We start from the raw sequence: 14,187 nt of genomic DNA, 5'->3' as shown, positions 1-14,187 counted from the left end.
GTATTTTTTTCCCCACACACTAAGCAAGCAGTTAATTCTGCAGTGGACACCAGCTGGGTGTCCTCTAATTCAATGCAATTCTGACTGGAGATAGTGTCAGATCCCAGTGGTCAAGGGTTCATTCCCCAAGAAGACCCCTTCAGATGGCAGTTGTGAACCCCAGGTTGTTTTACCTGTGCTTCTGACCTACAGAATTCTCATACCTCTTCCTCAGGTCCAACTCATTGGCTGCAGTGGCTCAGGGAACTCAGGGGAACACTTACTTACTTTTGGTTTATTATAAAGGGGATTACAAAGGCTACTGATGAACCCAGATGAAGAGAGGGTACGATGGCTCGAATATGGATTGACCCTCTCAGAAACTTAGATTCCAACTTAATCCCCTGTGGGGTATCAGAAAGGTGGAAACAATCCGACTATATGGTTTAGAGGTGGGGCCCTTGGAAAGTGACCAGGATTAGGTAAGGTGAGCAGGGTGAGTCCCCCATGATGGAATCCTGGTGGCTTTATTAGAAGATGGAGAGAGACCAGCATGTGCAAGTGTGAGTGTGTGTGTGTGTGTGTGTGTGTGTGTGTGTGTGTGTGTATTTTCCTGCTTCTTGTCTCCTGCCATGATGTTATTTACCATGATGTGATATAGCCAGAGGGGCCATTCCCAGGCCCTGTGGGATGCTATTTGGACTCTCAATCTTGAAAACTGTGAGCTAAATAAATCTCTTTTCTTTATAAAGTACCCAGCCTCAAGTATTTTGCATGAAAACAGAAAATGGACAGAGACAGGTGGAGAGGGCAAGGCATCGGGGAAGGAGCATGCAGCTTCCACGCTCTCTCTGGGTGCCCCACCTTCCAGGACCCTTCCTGTGTTTGGCTGTCCAGAGCTCTCTGAACACTGTCCTTTTGGGTTTTTAGGGAGGTTTCACTATATAGGTATGATTAATTAAATCATTGTCCATTGGTGGTCAACTTGAACTTCCCTGGAGCTTGGGGAATAAGGCTGAAGATCCTAACCCTTTAATCCTGACTTTCTGTTTCAGGGGACCAGCCCAATCCCGATGCTACCTACAGGCTGCCAGCCAGTAGTCAACTGTATAACCTACAAAAGGACACTTACCACTTTGAGATAACAGGAATTTGGGGAGTTGTAGGCCAAGATCAAATACCTATTTCATAGTATCACAATGCCTACATAACTTAAAATGTTCAAGCAGCCAATAAAATACTTTGGATAACACTATAATTTTAGCATGTAATCCACATAAACACATTATTATTGAGATATTACATTCTTTTTTCTCTAAGTACTAGGGCTGCTTTTTAAATTGACATATCATAATTGTACATACTTATGTGGTACAGTGTGATAATTTGAGACATGTTCACAGTGCGCAATGATCAATTTAGGGTAATTAGCATTCCCATCTCCTTAAATATTTACTATTTCTTTGTGTTAGGAAACTTCTAACTCCTTTTTAAAGTTCTTTATAAAATAATTTCCTGAGAGTTATAGTTGCCCTACTGTGCTATAGCATGTTCAACCTAAAGCCTTCTAGGTAACTCTATTTTTGTTCTCATTATCCAACCTGCCTCTGTGACCAGAATTTTACTAAGTCTTTCAAATTTAGTGTATATTCTACACTTCTGGTGCATCTCAATTCACATGTTAAATTTTCAATGGTTAAAATGAAATATAGCCCTACCAAAACAATAAGTTGTTTTTAGAGGGAAAATATCTCATACTGCTCTGTTTTTAAAAAAATTTAAATAATTAAAATTCAACCCAATTCAAAATTGGTTTCTTGGTGAGACTAACATCACTTCAAGTGCTCAGTAGGCATGTTTATAGCAAGTGGCTACCAATGTTGAATAGTTCAGGTCTATGTCCTTGCTACTCAAAGTGTGGCCCACGGACCAGCAGCATCTGTATCCCCTGGGAGCTGATTAGGAATGCTACACCAGACCTCCTGAGTCAAAATTTGTATTTCAGGAAGTTCCTCAAACGATCCCCGTTTTTGCTTAGGTTTGAGAAGTCCTGGTCTAGAATTCAAGCCAAGACTTTGGGAATGTCTGAAGTCAATGATTATATTTTGCATGGACAAGGGAAGCCTCCAGGAAGCTATGATAACTGTATTCAAGTATTTCAAGACCCGTTGTGTGGAAGGTTGGGAAGCTGTGGTGCTGAGTGGGAGAGCTGGGACCAGAGACAGAACTTTACAAAGCTCCCGTAGTCACATTGCAATCCTTGTAACAAAAGGACTGGATTTGGAGGTAAATCAGAAAATCCAAGTCCAAATCTCACTTCTGTAAATCACAGAGCACCCTGAAGAAAGAATGAATTAACCTCTCCGAGCCTCAGCTTGCTATCTGTGAAACGGGAAAATAAAACCTTAGCATCCAGGGCTAATGTAAAGGTGACATAGGCAAGGACTGTGTCTGCTGTCTTTGCTGCAGCAAAGGTAGCTTGGCACAGATTCCACCCTCCATAACTATTTCTTTGTCAACTGGGCAAGACTCTGACTTGGGAAGGATGGCTATTAGTGCTTTTAGCAGGGTTGTGGTTCGAGGTGACAGGTCACATTTTTCAATCCACACAAACGAACACAGCCCCTGCACTGCTTCATCCCACTGAAAGCTCGTTTTTTTATTTACAGCTTCAAATTGATCTGGATCGATCAATCCTCAAACCTTTTCATCAAGAGAGTGAAAACAGAGAAGCAGGGAGGGGCGGGGAGGGGCTCCTCTTACCATCCTCCCTCAGTGGGCGGTGTTGGGTCTCTTCCCATTATTGGGACAAAATATCACCAAAGCAGAGTATGGGGACAGGAGGGAGGGAAAGAGGGTACCTTGGCCCAAAGGAACCTTGTGCATCTCTCTGCAAAAGACCCCATCCCAGGCTTGCCACGCCACATCTGTGCTTCTGTCAAGTAAACAGAGAATATCTACTGCTCTCAGGCAGGCACTAACATTAGCCCAGTAAGGGCTCTTTGGGGACCTGGGAAAGGAGGTTCACATTTGAAAATGAACCACTGTATGTGGATTTATAGCGCTGCTTTTCCGACAGAGAGGGGGAAATATTTTTCTCTGGGAGATTAGAATTTACTAGTGGATTCAAGTGTAACTTTGGAGAGTGGCGGAGGTATTAGATGTGGCAGTATCACAGTATTGTTTTATTGGCAATTAGATTTCAAACTGGCACGAATGTATGAAAATAAGTCTCAATTATGGGCCTGTGAAGTTTCTCCACCATCTGTCAACAGTTTGCTCCTTATGCCACAACATGTGTACCTTTGGAGGGAAAATGATTTAATAGCCCAAGTGAAGAGGTACAGCTCACCAAATCGTATTGGAGTTTATAGCCAGTCCCTGCATTTATGATTTCTGATGCAGGGAAAGCAAAATTTAAACTTGCGCATGTGTGTATGTATGTGCACCCGCGTACACACATCCTTTTTAGGGTCTCTAACTGTCCGAGATGGAATATAACTTCAAAAGCAGTGAGCCCATCTTTCCCACTTAAGGGCTGAAAAAATCAAGTCCAGGAGGAATCGGGGACTTGCCCGGTGACGCTGTTATGTGAGGCAGAGCTGTAGCTATAACCAACAGGACACTTGGGCAAAGGGGCCGTGTTGTGCTGGGAATGTGTAGCAACTTGTTCTCAGGGAAGATGAAAGCCCTGATTTGCAGTGCTTGCCTATTTCCACAGTGTAAATACTCCCATGATGGCTGATTTCATGGTACCAGATGTCCCTGAATGTGGAGTTTGGAAGAAATGTGTGAACTCATCACCCCTGAGTACGTGTTGGCGCTAGGGTACCATTGGTGAGGGATGTGAGGTTGCTGCTTGGAATTTGTGGCTTGCCTGTTCAGCACCTGCCCTCCCTTCTGGTATGGAGCCCTGGCCTTTCCTGAGTAGGTACCTGCACCTATTCTATTCTCAATCCACAGGGTTTGTGTAGGGTGACTTTGTCACGAACTCTGGGGATGGCTCAAGATCCAAGACAGGGCCCCTCGATATATAGCATCTCATTGGACTTTGATTGTTTAGAGACAGGCTTGTGACCCAATGTGGCTCTGGGAGTCTGGTTCAGGACTCTTATAGAAGTTGATGGTCTTAGAATTACAAAGGGATAGCCTGGATCTGCTGGTGGTGGCCGTTTTGCCCTGTGAGAGGAGTGGCTGTCTGAGGATGGGACAGACAGAATAAAACTGAGCTGAGAGATAGAGAGGATGGACCCTGTTCATTTAGGAACAGGGTCTCCTGGATCTGTCCCTGCTTCAAGCTTAGTCCCTGGACTTTCCATTTATGACAATCAGTAAATTCCTGTGTTTCTTTAGTAAGCCTTTCACTTCCAACAGAAAGGGCCCCAACTGATGGGTTTGTCTCTGGGGATTATACTACAAAGTTTCCAGAACCTTTGGGACCTGCTGATCATTCAGGGTGTATTTTGTATAGCCGTGAACCTGGTCTGTCTTGGACAGCCTTGTTTCACAGAACTGATCTGGTGGCCGGTATGTGGGAGATGCTCCATATATATTAGTCAAAGATCTGGAATGTCAGAGTTTGCTGTATAATGATGGAGTAATAAACAGCCCCCAGACTCAATGGCTTATGACAACAAAGATTTATTTCTCATTCTTATCTTTTGTTATTTATGTTGCTCTGTTTGTTTATCCTAGGATCCAGCCTGGTGGAACAGTTCCCACCTGGGACATGATATTCTCATGGCAGAGCAAAAGAGTAAGGGTTGAACCTTGAAATGTCTCCTAAAGTTTCTGCTTAGCTAAAGTATGTGTTGCTTTTGCTCGTGTTCCATGGACCAACACAAGCCACATGGCAGGAAGGCATACTGCAGGCATTAGACATGGGCAGAGATGGATAAGCCCCGCTCTTCAAGTTTGGGGAGTGATAATTGGACCAATATAGAGGTAACTACACACTCAAATAGTACATGTGGGAACACAATTAGATATTATCTTGTGAAATCAAACATTTGAATATACACTGACCCATCAATGGTGCTCCTAGGTGTGGAACCCAGACAGCCCTTTGTAATTGCACACGGACATTTTTGTAGAAGTACAACACACAAATCACAACTCAAAGAACTGTAGATAGTGAGTAGGTATGTAAATTAGGATGCATTTATACAAAGAAACATTCAGCAACTAAAATGAATAAGTGCCATTTGGAACAACATGGTCATGTCTTGGAAACACACCATTGAGTGAAAGAAGCAAGTCTATAGAGACCCACACGTAACATAACTCTAGTTCTATAATTCATTTCTATATGTAAACATGGTGCACAAAACATAAAGGAATGATGCATGAAAATTTGAAGATTTGACTCCTTTGGGAATGGAGTAGATGGATACAAGTTCCTGGTGATGATCTAACTTTTGAGTTGTGTGGAGAACTGAGAGGTGTCAACTTAACTTATATGGGTAATACTTATTCTTTTGTCCTTATCAAATATTATCCAAAGATAATTAGAAAGAATACAAAGATAATGATCTGGAAAGGAAGTCATTTAGGAACAGACAAATGTGATCCTAGAAAAGAACTCTTAGAAAAGTGGGATTCCTGGAACCAAATTTAGCAAAGGTCATTTTGTGCTGAGTCCAGGCATCTGGAATTTCAGGTGGGGTATTAGGTATTCTGGCCACTCAAGACAGGCCCTGTGCAGTGGGCAGCTCCAATTGTTGGGTCACACACCATACTCATTAGGGCACTTCAGAGCTGAGCTGGCTGGAGAAAGACATTGTAGTGAAGAAGTGCATTGGCTTTTGGGTTTGCCTGAAGGTGTCTTGATTTTACTGTGGCTAGAGTTGGTCCTCTCTGAGTGGATGGAGAAGTCCTCATTTTGGCCTAAGAAAGATGAAAAGGCCACCCAAGAGAGTGAGTGAAGTTGGTCTTCTCTCCTGATGGTCCTCGTGCAATGCTGAGTTCTTCCTATGCAGTTGCATTCTTCTAGAAATTTCCCTGGTCTGCTTTCCCATCTAGGGACAGGAGAAGGAAACTTCAGATTGGAGATTCCATGTGTCTATACTGCAATAATCCAAAGCAGCTTTCCCAGGTGTCTCAGCACATTCCTGAGCAGAGCCCCTCATATTACTGAGGGCAGTTTGTCTTTCATGGTGATTCCTGTGGTCTCAGTGGTGTTTAGTCTATTCTCTCAGAGGGAGGGAGAGAGCAAGGGGCCTTGGGAACCCAGAGGTGAGCCAGAGTGGAGGAGGGAGCTCCCCAACCTCTGTGGGAAGGAAACAGCCTGGCCCCAGCATTCTCTGAGCCCCTTTGCCCACTGGTGGGGCATGTGCAAACCCTTCTTCTGTTTCTGCTGGACGAGCATGCGTGGAGTTCCCTACATATTTAGGCCCATTTAGCTTATGTTAGTTTGGCTGTTTTTCTTGGTTCAATGCAGTTAAACAAGACTAGCTTTAAGGGCTAGGTTTCTTATTTTTTATTGTTGTTCTAATTATGTCGTTGTTCTAATTATTTATTGTTGTTGATCTAATATATGACAGTTGAATGCATTTTGACACATCATACATAAATGGAGTATAACTTCTCCTTCGTCTGGTTGTTCATGATGTAGTTAAGGGCTAGTTTAAAGTGGAACTTCATCAAGGGTTCAAGAAGTGTCCCAGACTTAGCTTTCTCTTTCTCTTGACTGCTTGGTTCTGCCTCCTAGTGTTGATCTCAGAGGGCTTCTCCCCTGGACTCCTGGTCCAGGGATCTGGGGTTACATTAATATCCTAAAGCAGGGGAAAAAAAACCCACAAAGCAAACAAACAAACAAACAAACAAACAAACAAATCTTCTTTGTCCCTAACTCCCCACCAGAAGCCCTGAGATTCATTGTTTGGGCTAGTTTGGTCACATGCCCCCTTCCTAAGCCAATCACAGAGCTGAGGAATGGGATGTATTGATTGGAAGAGCTAGGTCACATGATCCAGACCAGCTAGGAGGGATGGAATTAACTTCTTCAGAACCTTGTGGGTCTCTCATGGAGAAACCAAGTCCCATGAGGAATCATGAAGGGGACCTGGATGCTGAGGGGGTCGTCAACATGTGGTCACTTCCTAAGTACTGAGGCTTTAGTGCATTTTTGTTATTTGAAGAAATTCTTTAGACTTTAAAGATTATAATGTTTCATGGTAAATGTTGGCAGTAGATGTATTTTTTCCTTTGGTTGTTTGCCTTTTAAATTTATATTGGCTTTTGAAATTGAAAAAAAAAGCTTATTTTTCACCATGGACATTTTCAGATATACACAAAAGCAGATTTAATATAACAACCCACCCCATGTACCCACTATCCAGCTTTGACCCTTGTCATATGTTGATTTTTGACTTACAGAAGTTTCAGTTTGTGCATAGTTGAATCTGAAGTTTCCCCAACTGTTTGTGTTTAGAAAGAACCCAGATAAATATTCCACTGCATTTCCTCCTTATTTGGCTTTTAATATAATACCATGAGGCGGGGCTGCAGTAGGATTTCCCCCCAAGTACCCAGTTTTCCTGAGTCAGTTTGTTCAATCATCTGTCCTGTTCTTGCCACCTGTGGAGCATCCTTGACTTGACAGCTGCACCTATTTCTGGCTATGTCTTCTGTTTTACTGACCTGCATGTTCTCGCCCCAGCTCTGCTGTTTTAATTTCGTAGATGCACACAAAATTTTCATAGCCACTGTTTAGTTCTCCATCGCTGTTTCTGTGTTATTATTTTTATTCTGTGTTATTATTATTATTTTCTTGCCTAACTTTATTCATCTTTCCTGATGAAGCTTAGGATCATCTTTCCAAATTCTAAAGAAAATCTCTTAGGAGTTTGATTAGGATTGGCTCAAGTCATGTGCTGAGTTGGAAAAATGAATTTCTCCATAGTCACTCCTCAAATATGGTGTGTCTCCCCATTTATTCAGGTCTTGTAAATCCCTCTGTAAAAATGGATAGTGTTGTTATCTCCTGTGAGGGTCCTTTCTGGGTTGTTTATGTGTTTTGCAGTGTTTGTGGATGGGAGAGTTAAAACTTCTTACTTTCTCTTCTATATTCATTTCCTAGGCCTTCATATTTTCTGTAATTCTGAGGTACTCTGAGAGGTTTAGACCATGCAGTGAGGGGACCCACTACTCCAGTTTTCCAGAATTTATACTTGCCTTGAAATGGAATCCTCTGAGCTCGTATGTACAGAGGAAACAACCTGAAATTGACATCAAGGCAGACCTGAGCTCCCGCCCCTGACCTGTCCTTCATTAGCTGTGTATCCTCAGGCAGGTCTTTTTGCTTCTCAGAGTCTCATTTTCCTTACTTGCAAAGGGAGGTAGATTGTTTTCTTCGTTTTTCTTTTTCTTTGGTAGTGAGGATTGAACCCAGCGGCACTTAACCACTGAGCCACATTCCCAGTCCTTTTTTAAATTTTATTTTGAGATAGAGTCTCACTAAGTTGCTGAGGCTGGCTTTGAACTTGTGATTCTCCTGCTTCAGCCTTCTGAGCCATTGGATTACAGGAATGTACCACCACGCCTGGCCCATTTTTCATCTGCTTGCTTATATGGTGTTTATTTCTAGAGTTCTTACTCTTCTCTCGGAAAATCTAAACTTCTTGGGAGTAGGGGTTTTGTCCTCCATGGTTACAAAGAGGGATTCACATTACAGTGGAAGTTAATATTGCTGGGCAGTAGCTACAGCAGAATCTAGCCAGCGGACACCACTGTAGTTCATTCAGGATTAATTTTTTGGGGGGGAGATACCAGGGATTGAACTCAGGGTCACTTAACCATTGAGCCACATCCCACATTTTGTATTTTATTTAGAGACAGGGTCTCCTTGAGTTGCTTAGCACCTTGCTGTTGCTGAGGCTGGCTTTGGATTTGTAATCCTCCTGCCTCAGCCTCCCGAGCACTGGGATTACATGTGTGTGACACTATGCCTGGCTGGGATTATTATTATTATTATTATTATTTTGTACTGGGAATTGAACCCAGGGGCATTTAAACAAACACTGAGTTACATCCACAGCCCTATTATTATTGTTATTATTTTTAAATTCTGAGCTGGGGTCTTGCTAAGTTGCTTAGGGCCTTGCTAAGTTGCTGAGGCTTGCACTGAACTTGCAATCCTCTTGTTTTAGCCTCCTGAGCTGCTGAGATTACAGTCATGTATTATTGCTCCTGGCTAAATTATATTTTTACTTTTGTGTGCGTGTATGTGTGTGTGTGTGTGTGTGTGTGTGTGTGTGTGTGTGTTTGGTGCTGGGGATTGAACCCAGGGTCTTGTGCATTTGAGGCAAGCACCCTACCAACTGAGCTATATCCCCAGCCCTTAAAATAGAATATATTTTTGAAAATAAATAATCTAGAGTCCTTGTCTGTGTGTGTTTTTTCTTTTTCTTCTTCTTCTTCCTGTCCTGGAGAACTGGAGATTTGCACATGCTAGGCAAGTGCTCTATCACTGAGCTATATCCCCAGCACTCCCCCCCCCTTTACTTTTGAGATCACGTCTCTATAAGTTGGTGAGGCTAAACTTGAACTTGCCATCTTTCTTTCTCATCTTACCAAGTAGCTTGGAAGAATACAGGTGTGTCCACCCTCCTGGGCTGCACTGTGGTTTTAAAATAAAATTTGAAATATGGATAATAGTTAACAAGGCTAAAATCAGCTCACTGAGCTCTTAGCATGCGTCAGGCACCAGGTGATCACATTCAGGCTTTATCACATCACACCCCACAATTTCCTGATGAGAAGGGTATGGTCCCATCTTAGCCCAAAGAAGCTAAGAAACGACGATCACATAGCCAGGTGTGGCATGGCTGTGATTCCACGCAAGGTGCAATGAACGGGTGCATCTTACCATGGTCCCTGAAACAGTATCCTACCTAATGGTGCCTGAGGCCAAGGAGGTTGCAGGAGACACTGTCCCTTCCTAGGTCCTGTTTCAGCAAAACAGTCAAGCCAAAGTCATCTACTGCTGTGGGTGCCTTCCCCCCCTTCCATTTTAGTACCCCCAGAACAGGACTGTGATCACTCACCAGTCACTCTGGTGTTAGACTATTTGCCACTGAGCCTCTGCATCCCTGAGAAGCCTCTGTACCCCTGAGAAGAATGACAGGCTGGCATGTCATGGAGGCACTGGGTGGTGCATAGGGTTCAGAGGATAGAAGAGGCACAGAGGACTGAGCAGAGGTCTTGAAAGCTGACACAGTGGTGGCAGGGAAGTGCTCTGGAGGTGGAGCCAGAGGCACCCGCTGCTGGCTGGCCATGTGACTCTGTAAATCTCTTAAGCTTTCTCTGTTTTCTTTTAATGAAAATGGTGACTGGACACCCCAGGCAGGCTGGAGTGATGATGAAATTGGGTGGCAGTGGCCCACTCCTGACCTGCAAGCTAGGGCATGTGAGGGCAGCGTCTCTGTTGTTGTTTACACTGGAAAAAAAATGGAAAAGAAAATAAAAATCAGGAAGCGGATTCCACCTAATGTCCCCCCACCCCCACTGACTTCTGGCTGGTGGAAGAACCAGGGCACCATTGCTCCTGCAAGGGCGAGGGCACAGAATGAGTCTGGCCACATGGTGTTTGAGTTACACAAATTCAGGGCCTTTCCTTGTTAAACGATGTGTTCAGGGACACACTGTGGCAGGATGACGTCAGCAATGGTAACCCCACCTAACATTCATGCTCTTCTAGGGGCATTATGCGTTTTAGATGGATTGTTTGATTTAATCCTTAGAACCGTCCTATAAAATAGGCTATAAAGTAAGGCTAGAAAGGTTCAGTAGTTCCCTAAGGTTATGAATCTGGGAATGGGGATTTATACCAGGAAGCCTGGAGGACTTAAGAAAGCCTCAACCCCGAGGCCCCACCTCGGATGAGTGAGGTTAGAAGCTCTGTGGCAGGGCTCCGGGTCAGTCATTGGTGAAGAGGGCCCGGTGTGTGGCCAGGCCCGAGAGCTGCCAGAACAGACCTCTTCCTTCTGGGCAGTGGAGGATGTCCAGGTGGTGCAGGCCAGGGAGGCTGGACATGGGTTCCTCTTGGGTTGGCAGGGAGATGGCAGCAGCTGTCCTTGCTCTTGCAGATGTATTGTTGAGGGCCCTTTGGGCGCCCCTTCCGGGGTACTGGGAGTCATGTGATATCATATCACCCATACCCCCCCACCCCGCCCTGCATGCTGGGGATTGAATCCAGTGCCTTATGAATGCTGGGCAAGCACCCTTCCACTAAGCTACGTCCCCAGTCCCAATAGGGTCTTCTTTAAGAGGAAGTAAAGGTGGCCAATAGACTGGCCCTCTGTGGTGTGTGTGTGTGTGTGTGTGTGTGTGTGTGTGTGAAAGAGAGAGAGAGAGAGCGAGCGAGAGAGAGAGAGAGAGAGAGAGAGAGAGAGGTTATACTGTTGTCCCACTGTATTCAGGAGTTTTGGATCCCTAGATTCAGTCAATCTCAGATGTAAAACATTTGAAAAAAATTGCATGTGTCCTGAAGAGGCACCACCACTTCTTTTCCTTGTCATTGTTCCCTAAAGAATGTCACATAATTATTTACACAACATTGGCATTGAATTAGGTATTATAAGCCATCTAGGGAGATTTAAAAGTACACAGGAGAAGTTGCGTAGGTTATACACAAAGGCTAAGCCATTTCATAGGGAGGACTTGGGCATCTGTGGGTTTAAGGTATCCCGGGGAGGGGTTCCTAGAGTAGACCCCATAGATCCTGGTGGGTGATTGTATACATATGTGTGTGAATGTATGTGATTATTTCAGTGGCCATGTGTATGCACTTAAGTATTGGTACGTGTGTGGATGTGTGTGAGAGAGAATATGTGTATGAGTGTATCCACGTGTGTGGGATTGTGTGTGATATGAATATGTGTGTGCATTTGTGTGCAAGTGTGTGTGCCTGGGTATGTGTGTTTGTGCATGGGTCTGTGTGGGGGCTGGGTGGGTGTGTATGTATGCTTGTGGGGTTATATGAGTATGTTTCAGTGTGCATATATTTTGGCTATATAATGAATGAGTGCTGTGTTAGTGTAAGCACCTGTGTGCATATGGTTGTATATGTGTGTTTGTGTTTTTTTTAAATTTTTTTTTGTGTGTGCATGCGCACGCGCATGGGGGAGGGCCTGGGCTGTGGAGCTGGGGGCTTTCCCTTGGCTCCAGACAGATGGTCCAGCAAATGAAGGCCCCTCTGCCACCTGCCTGCTCACCCTCCCTAGGGCTCTGCTTCCTCCCTGCAGTCCTGCTGGCGCCCCTGCGGCTGCTTCCTCCCTCTCTCCCTCCCTCTCTCCCTCCCTTTCTCCCCCCTTTTCACCCTCCCTCCCATTTGCTCCCCTTGGATGAGTGGGGAAGGTGGGGTTAGGAAAGAGCTGGCAGAAGATGGAGGGCTGGCTTGCACCCACGGTGACAGAGCCAGGAGGCAGCAGGGTTCCTAGTATTGTTCTGTGTGTGTGTGTGTGAGTGTGTGTGTGTGTGTGTGTCGCTCATGTGCATGCATGTGCACATGTGTGTGTGTGTCTTGTTACCATGTTAGGAGGCAGAGCCTGGGCAGCCCTCTCCAGCGTCTGGGCTCCATCCACAGGGTGGGCAGGCAGCCCAGGGTAGCAGGGTCTGTGCTGTGCAGACAAAAATGCCAGATGGTGGGGATTTGGGGCAGAGTGGGGGGGCTCCCCAGCCTGGCTGCCAAGGGCAAGGAAGCTTCCGGGGCTCTGGAGAACAGGCCTGGCCTGGGAGCTGCGCATGTGCAGTGCTGGGTATTTTTTCTGGGTGGGGGGAGTGTCATGTTTTTGCATCTTTCAGGATCTATTTCCCTTTGGATTTCTATCAGCTTGTTACAAACTTTGGTCATAAAGCTCTAGATATGTTGATGTAAGGAGAGTACATGTTCCTGCAAGGAAGCCAAAGCAGTTTTTAAAACAGAAAATATTTATTGACGCATTATAAAAGCAGCACCAAATAAGACAGACTTTCAGCCTGGGTGTTTGGGTGATGAGGAGCCCCTGGTGCTGCGGAAGGCTGGTTCTCTTTCTTTTGGGAACAGGTTTTGCCGCCTGCTGGTCGGGGTTGTCTCATCTTGGTTCCCCCCTGGATGCCACCGTGGAGGGAGCTTGCTGACCCGGCTGGATCTACACACACTTGCGGGCTGTGAAGCTTGCTGGGTGCCCAGGCCCAGGTGGGTGTCAGGCCAGCTCTGTCCCTTCAACCCAACCAGTGCTGAGCCTCTGCCTTGGTGGAGAAACCCCAGGGCCTTTGTCCTCTCCAGAATGAACACTTGTGAACACACAACTGTGAGCAGAGACCAAAGGCACTTCCCCCCCCCTTATTGGCAAAGGGAGAAAAACGAAGGAGGAGTGATTTCATGTGAGCGATGTGTTTCTTCTGCGTGAGGGAGCGTGGGTGCTTCATTAGGAGCCTTGGGAACAATGGGCGGGAGCAAGAAGCTGTCTTGGAAACAGGTGGCTGTCTTCACAGCCTCAAAGACACAGCCAAATCCCTGCCTCTGTCCTTGGCTCCCTGTGCCCGGATAGGAGGCAGTTGTCACCAGACCCTGAGACCTTTGATGGCTTTATGTTGAATATGGTCCAAATCCCTCTACGGGGCCATCCAGGCCAGAAACCTTCACCTCCCCTGTACCTCCTTTTGGTGGCTCATCCATCACTATAATCTTCCTAACTGGCTCCAGGCTTTAAATGCCATTTTCTTTCTTTCTTTTTTTTTTTTTTTCAAAGCAGAAAACACATTGACGAGCTATAGCAGCAGCACCAAGTGAAGCAGAAAGTGAGACGGGTCATCACTCACGCCGCGTCCTCTGTGGGATGGTTCCTCTGGTTCCTCCTCCGTCCAAATCCCCTCGCTCCTGGATCAGCTAACGCCACCCCCTCCTTTCCTTCTCTGTGCTCCTCCCTTGTCTTCTGGACTAAAGTAACCTCATGTGTTTTCTATTTGAAATGCCTGCTTTCTTTCCTTGAGGCTGGAGGAAACTCCTTGGGTCCTTCTGGTCACCCCGCCACCTAGCACAGGTCCTGGCCCATGGGAGACACACAGTGTTTGCTGAGTGATTAAAACAAAAACTCAAGCACAAGCTTCCTTTTGGGACATGTAGCACTGGGCACAGATGTTATGATCCTCAGCTTGGAAACCAGCGTAGATCTGTGTGTCAGTATGGTCACATTGTCTCCACCACCACCACCATCACCACCACCA

General features: G+C 45.4%; 1 protein-coding gene and 1 long non-coding RNA gene across 4 annotated transcripts in view; both read left to right on the top strand.

Annotated features, from left to right (window-relative positions):
- Positions 1–14,065, top strand: part of LOC114089504 (uncharacterized) — a 44,448-nt gene extending 30,383 nt beyond the window's left edge. For 2 of the 3 annotated variants that reach the window (XR_003582175.3, XR_003582177.3), the window contains 3 exons: positions 4,675–4,735; positions 13,025–13,156; positions 13,716–14,065. This is a non-coding gene — a long non-coding RNA (uncharacterized lncRNA). The remainder of the gene's footprint in view (positions 1–4,674; positions 4,736–13,024; positions 13,157–13,715) is intronic. The other variant, XR_003582176.3, reaches the window with a different exon arrangement.
- Rps24 (ribosomal protein S24) overlaps positions 1–14,187 on the top strand; it is a 356,908-nt gene that overhangs the window by 69,468 nt on the left and 273,253 nt on the right. The window lies entirely within an intron of this gene.

The sequence above is a fragment of the Marmota flaviventris genome, chromosome 4 (assembly GCF_047511675.1).
Source record: "Marmota flaviventris isolate mMarFla1 chromosome 4, mMarFla1.hap1, whole genome shotgun sequence".
NCBI lineage: Eukaryota > Metazoa > Chordata > Mammalia > Rodentia > Sciuridae > Marmota > Marmota flaviventris.
The sequence above is the reverse complement of the archived record's forward strand: the minus strand, read 5'-3'. Positions and strand labels throughout refer to the sequence as shown.